Source organism: Anopheles coluzzii, chromosome X (assembly GCF_943734685.1).
Source record: "Anopheles coluzzii chromosome X, AcolN3, whole genome shotgun sequence".
NCBI classification, from domain to species: domain Eukaryota; kingdom Metazoa; phylum Arthropoda; class Insecta; order Diptera; family Culicidae; genus Anopheles; species Anopheles coluzzii.
Genome location: NC_064669.1, coordinates 15968670 through 15976253, shown reverse-complemented (window position 1 = coordinate 15976253; position 7584 = coordinate 15968670).

Sequence of the window (7584 nt, the reverse complement as noted above, 5' to 3'; positions counted from 1 at the left end):
GAGTTCTTCTGAGAGACGCTGCTTACTAGCGGACACATCACACCGTACTGTATCAATACGCTCCGTATGGGGATGGGGCACTTTGGCAACAACCAACACGAAAAAAAACGCCAACGAGTGGATAAAGAAATTTCTTCAAGCCCACTAAAAGAATTCAGTTTATTAAATTCTTGCTAAAAATGCTCCTGCAAAAACCTCTTCGCCATTACTGTCGGCCAAGCAAAACAAAACAACCCAACAGGAAGATGGATGTTGCCCCGGGAGGTGTGGAATGTTTGCGTTTTAACTAGGGATCGTTGATCTTTCTGCTTAAAGAATTGAAAGCCAAGAGCAATAGCACACAACGACACACACACATACACACAGCGAAAAGAGAAAACCGTACTGACCTGGGGGACAAGAGATGGGAAAGGAAAAAAGATGAACCATGCTGGTGAGTGGATGATGGATACAGGGTATGGGGAGGGGGGGAGAGGACGAGAAGAACGTTCCAGGGCATCCGGTTTGTGCGCAACGGGAAGCAAATACACATTCCTCGGTTGTATTAGACGAGTGGCAAACAAAACGGAAGCAACAAAATGAATAAAAATTGTTTCAAAATAAAAACAACTACACTGCATCGATCAGGCCCCGGAAGACGCAATGAGAAAACCTTGGTGTAGCTTAAAGCAGCGCTAATGTATGATGTAACTCGCAGGTGAGATGTAACGCTGGATGGTTTGCATGCTTTTAGGCGATTTTTTTGGTTCTTATCGAGTGAATATGCTAAATGCAATGAATACTTTTAGGCGCTCGCATCCGGGTAACATACCCAAGCAACAAACTGACGAGGCAGTATTGACATGTATAAATTCAGGCGCGCTATCGTCTTAATAACACACTTTTAAAAGAAATAATGGGCGATCATGGGAGCTTTACAAATAATTGTAGAAAAAATGCGAAACAACAAACTTTAGCAAAAACGATTTAAGACATATTCATTACCGGGAAGATGTACACACACACTTGCCATCCGGATGCTCATTACTAACCGGTTCGTGTCCTACCCCCGCATTAGCACGCAATCTCACTCAATCATGACGTCGATTCCCATTTCCCAAACTATTGCTTTAGCCGACCAGTGCTCTGCTATTTTAAAAAGCGACATAAATTGCAGTGCCCGGAATGTGCGCACTTAATACGTCGGAAGCGGTTCCAAACTATTGCACCATTTGCGTGCCCAAACGCTACAAATCGCTTGTAAAAATCCGCTTCCGTTTTTCCGTGGATTGTTTGCCCTGTGCATTCTATCTGCTGCCGCCCCCTGGCTGATTGTGGGATTTTCCCCGCTCGCCGTCAGCTCACGCCAAAGGAAACGGTGTCATTTAAAGACTAATGTACGACTCTACACACTGCTCTTACAAACACACACACACACACGCAAAGAGATCAGAGGTGCAAGATGAAAAGAAAGAAAAAAAGAACAACCTACGAAACAGCTTTTCGTTCCAGTTTTGCTCTGTTAGAATGTGAGCGTGACGCACTAGCAGGCAGGAAAGTGTGCTTTTGTGTCCTTTTTAAAAAATAAAAGTAATGAACGAACGAAGCAGAGAATGAAAGTCCCATCGCATCCAAGCCGGCACGGGAGTAGTTAATGGCACAAGATAAAACGGCGTTCATTTTTCTGTCCACAGCTGCCGCTCCTGCGAGCGATAGTATACTGGCAGGCGTAATAACCAGTTCATGAAGTGATAAAGAAATTAAAACCAAAAAATAAAACCACCCGGAAATGGCTCCCATCTGGACGCGTGTGCCCATAAACATACGTACACACACACACACACACACACACACACACACACACACACACAGGTTTGGCATTTCGCTTCTGGTTCTTTGCTTTTTTCTTTGATAACGTGTCACAGCGTCCAGCAATGCTCCGACAGGGTGGAGGGAGAAACAATTTTCAACCCGTTGCGATTTGCACACGCAGATGAAAACATAAAAACCAATTCATTCACCAAACGGGTGGAGTGCTGTAGGGGTTTGGGGAAAAATCGAGGAAAAAACACACTCCATTTCATGCGTGCGTACGTGTGTGTGTGTATTTATGTGTGAGAAACAATTTATCACCTCACACCTTTGTTTCCTCTGCCTCATGCCACCGGTTCGACGTCCGTTCAATGTCATCAGTGAAATTAGTGAGCGAGCGAGGGAGAAAGCAAGTACTGGGCAAGCAGGGCTGCTTTTTTCTCCCTTTCCCTCCACCCACTGCACATCCGGTCGAGGAAAGTTCGGCTGTCCACAGCACACACACACACGCGCGCGTGAAAGCAAGCGCCGGAAGCAAATGGCACGCTGACGGCAGAGCGCAAAAAAATCACTAACGCACAAAACAATACTATGTAAGAATTGGCCCGCACACAGAGAGAAACATACACGGGCGCCTCCGTACAGGCATACACAAAAATAAACAGTAGGACGGAGGACAGGGGACAGGGCACGCTTTTCATCGCATCGACACCCCGTCGGGGCTCGCCCGGTAGCATAAATGAAAATTAATTACCGCTCAGGCCGTGACGCACCGAAAACCAAACGGAGGACGGGACCAGCAGTAGCACCCCAGTGGGTTCATCCTGGGTGGGTGGGCTAGCAATCGGTTTTGATAGCTTTATTTGTTTTCCAGAAAGCCTTTTGCTTTTCTGGTTTTGATGTTTGGAGGTTGTCATTGTGTGTGTGTGTATATGTGTTGCTGTGCTCTGGTTGCGCGTGAACCGTTGCTGCCGGACGAAGTACAAACAGCGCTTGGTAGATACATATACTAGCAGCGCTTCTTTAAGGACCAAGCACACTGTGGCAACGGACTGAAAGGTCAATGTTACACACATTGGTTCATTTTAAGATACATTGTACAAGCTCAAAAGGCTCTAAGGGTGCTTGAGGAGGATCTACCAGCGTACATTGCGAAGCAAACGATATCTTAAACACAACACCGCAGCATCTGGCCCAGATCGTCCCACCCATGAAGCTGCTTTGGCCACAATCGACTCGACGCTTCCAACGATAACAATAATCTCTTAATCTACCCCCACAGCCAAACAAAACACACTCCGGCTGTTCAACAGTCCACTCGGCCCACCCAGGCTCAGCACTCGACGCCTTCAAGTCGAGCGTCTTTGCTCGATCACCCCAAGGTAAGCACTAGCAGGGCGTTAATGCTTACTCTTATTATTATTGCCAGCGCCAGCTACCTGTCTCGGAAGCCCTCTGCTGCCGCCGCTCGAGTGGCTGTTCACTGCTAAACGGGCACTTGAGCTTACCGGCACCGGTGTGTGACGGTTACCGAAGCTGTGCGCCGTGCGGTATCGGGCAAATGTTGTCCACTCGAGCTAAGCTAAGATGATAAGTAATGCTCTCCTGCGAGGAGTACTCTCACTACCAGCTGCTAGCGAACATTGTGGTGAGAGGGAGAGTGAGGAGGGAGGAAAACCCCTCATCGCCGATAGGGCATGGGCTATGAAATTTGGCTGTCTGCGACCGTCTAGCGCCAATCGAGCATTCTGGTTTTGCATTTGCAGGCTCGGTGTACACCCACGCACTGTTGCGTGCGAGTGGGTGTACCTTTGCTGGCTGGTAGGAAGTGCTGTCACACTTCATCTAGCAATGTAACTACGCATTCATCAACAGCACAAGCTTATTGTGTTAAAAGCGCCGGAAGGTATGCAAGAATACATTGTGCTACACAGTTATGGGTGGAAAACAAGACAAAAAGATACTCAAAAATACCATTCGCAGAGCGCAATGTCAAAATGCTTAAAATAAACAATTCCCTTTAAGCTCCATTTAGTGATCAAGTGAAAGTGTATGTCCAAAAATAAGTGTTATAATAACCCACAAAATACTTATCAAAATAAATAACATTGAATATTAAGTGAAAGGATATTACATTCCCCAACTATTAGCAACGAGATCTGCTATAAAATATAATATAGGTTTTATTGAGTACAAACCCAAGTGGCATTTGCTCGAAATTGTTTTCCCATATCTGCTCGATTAGTACTCGATACGCTTGAAATTGTGGATTTGTGTATGATCAAGTGTGTTGAAAGGGCCAAGATTTGGTGTGTTTGTAAATTAGACGTTCCTCTATTGATGGACGATGCCGTCGAGCTCATTTTTCACTAATATCTCTGGGTTTTTGATGAAAAACAAAAGCTAGTTTTGTGTGACGCAAATCTATAAAAATTAATATTATTTAAGTATAAAATGGGAACATGACTAACTGTAACAATAGAAAACATCATTTCCGAGCGAATCTAGAAGAAAGTAACGAAAAAGCAGCATCACAGTTGATTTTAAAGGACTTTTTCAGAATTCCCTTAAACTGGTGCAGTTTAATTTTCCATTCTGAAATGTCCTAAAAATAGCAAATAATCATTCCCCAAGCTGTTTAATACATGAAATAGTTGAAACAAATATTTTTTTCGAAAACCGTTTGTTTGCCTTGTGATGAGAATGATCCAAGCTGCAGTCCAAATGGTACGAAAGTGACAGCTCTACAGTATAACCGAACCGAGCGAATCTAGAAGAAAGTAACGAAAAAGCAGCATCACAGTTGATTTTAAAGGACTTTTTCTGAATTCCCTTAAACTGGTGCAGTTTAAGGGAAGTTTAAGGCTCCAGTTTAAGGGAATTTCGCAGGTGTTGTTAAACGCCTAAAGGTATGCAATATGTTTGTTGGTAGTTAATAATTACTTTTTTATAGATACTACGGTATGTATACTGGCTATCACGAGCAATATTTTAGCTCTAAAAAAATCAATTTTTGTTCTGCGACACCACGAATGGATTTTTAGTTCAAAAGTCAACATTTTAAAACATTTATCCTTCATTAGTTCCGTGCTTGTCAAGATAATTATTATTAGTATTATTTGTGTGTAAGATGGTTCTCATCTCCACTTAAAATTATAATATTGGTGCAAAATTGTAGTTAATTGAAAATTTCACATCAAAATTTAACAAAATTTTAACGAAAATGTGCGTATGCCCATAAATGGCACAATTTACGTTGGACTTATCATTCATCACAGTATGCAGTAAGCATGTTTTGTTTACAATTGTCATTTTGGTCGTAGTGGAAAGTTTACAAGTGAACAAATCGGGTTTCCGGTTGTTATTTTTCTTATCGAAAGTTGTAATTTGCGTGTTAAGTATCAGTTACGTGTAAAAGTTATACAATCGGATAAGTTTCATCAAAATAACGCAGCCTTTTATGATTTTCAAACAAAAAAAGCGTAATCTGAACACCGCTCGTATAGTCTCGTTGTCAAGCGCGCTCTTGTTCTTCCCTCATCGTCAGATAAGCCGAGTCTCAGCCAGAATGATAGTTGGACAATGGCCACGATTCATCATTTAAACATATTCAAATAAACTATCCTGACTTGCCCGCTTCTACGTCTCGTGCTGAAATGGTAGCTGGCACATAGCTTTCAGGAGATATGAAGGATTGCCAGCAGATATGAAGTGTGTCAAATCTTTAAAATTTTATTCAGAACTTAATTATTTTAAAAGGAAAGTTTAGCCCTATCAATGGTTCGATTTATTATTCGCAGCTTTTAACATAACCAGTGATAGAAAACGGTGATTTAAAACTATTGATTCTACATATTTTATGATGTTCATACAGTTATTAACCTGCATTGAATTTATTATAATTTGCTTTGAGTTTTAAAAAAATGTCACAAGATTATCGTTGGTGTAAATATCCACATTTTTTTTTTGCTTACAGCTACAGCTATGACTATGTGTATATCTATGGCATATTTCTACGAACACTATAGCTATAATGGGTAACTTAAGATGCAATTATTTTTTGAAAGTCTCTATAATATCGATGAACATTCGGTCAAAATATAAAAAATACGCTCTTGCTTTACACATATAAGACTTCAAGTCAGCCCGCAAGGACTCGGCATGTCCGCGTAGGTCATTACGCTTAATAGAAAAAGCTAAAATTGGTACATTTATCTTAGAAAAAAAAATTGTAATTAAACATATTCAAACCAAAAAGCTAAAGTAAAATCAAATAAATAAACATATGTTGCCCTCAAAGAAAGTACAGTATATCTGCTTATATATCCCAGCGAGGGTTAGCTTCTGCCGGTCCGGTCCATGTCATTTTTTGCTGATATAAACTTTTTACCGCGAATGCATCGTGAAAAGCTATGTGAAGCGCATACATTATTTAACAATACCTTTCACTTAATCACTCAATGGGCCATACGTTGGCAGAATAAAACGCCTGAACGTATGCAATAGTTTTTGTTATTTGCATAACGTTTATGTTTTTTTTTTAAATTAAAATCAACGTTACAGGATTTTCGAGGAGTATTTAGACATGTTCAGCGATTTGTAGTTTTGTTGAGGCATACAATAGACTCTTTCAGCGAGATATAAAATTGTTCGGAAGTAGGCGTTGACATGTTCAGCGATTCTGTAGTGCTGTCATTTATTTTGTTTACACCCTGTGCCGCAGCGTTTAATTTTCCATTCTGAAATGTCCTAAAAGTAGCAAATAATCATTCCCCAAGCTGTTTAATACATGAAATAGTTGAAACAAATATTTTTTTCGAAAACCGTTTGTTTGCCTTGTGATGAGAATGATCCAAGCTGCAGTCCAAATGGTACGAAAGTGACAGCTCTACAGTATAACCGAACATGTCAACGCCTACTTCCAAACAATTATATATCTCGCTGAAAGAGTCTTTTATATGTGTGTGTGTGATTGCGCCCCACAATAGATAAATAAAAACTCGCGACTCGAGTTTTCTATGGGGATAAAAATCAGCACAGTTACCATATTCACCATAGAGCGCTAACAAGTGTCAAGCAAGAGCTACCCGCCAAGGACTCTATGAAAGATTTGCTAGCAAGGTGATATGAAGATGTAGAAATAAATTCAAGCTCTAAAATCTGTGCTGTTATCTGAATTTCACATATTTTTTGGGGATTCTGACCACGAAGCGCAATGCTCCGCTAGCGAAGCTTACATTTTGGGTTTGTCCGATGGCTTAATTCACTTCCCCTCTTTCCGTTTATATACAAATGGTTCCCAATTATTAGCTAATACAACACCCTTTGACCCCATGATTCACATGACTAACCACGTAGATGGCGCTACTGGTAAGTGTGGAGTTCATCGCCTCAAGATGGCGCTGCTGTTGTATTATGACTAAGGGCGGTGGCAACGCTCATCGGATGCGATTTTATCGGACGAGATTTGTATGGGATTTGACAGATAACGTCGAACGTGCGATTTCGTCGTCCGACGTTATCTGTTAAATCCCATACAAAAATTTGACAGGCCGTCCGATAAAATCGCATGCGAAAAAGCGTTGCCACCGCCCTAAATAAAGGTGTACATAAAATTGCCTATATTTTGGCGCATTTCAATCCTAAACAATATGCCTGAACAAAACTGCAATTCGCTGAATTTGTCTATATAATCATCGAACCCCCGGTTTACGACTTCGAGTATTTTTGTTCCATTATTCATGAACTCAATACATATTCTTTTTCAAAGAAAATTGTTTAACATTTAGAGTA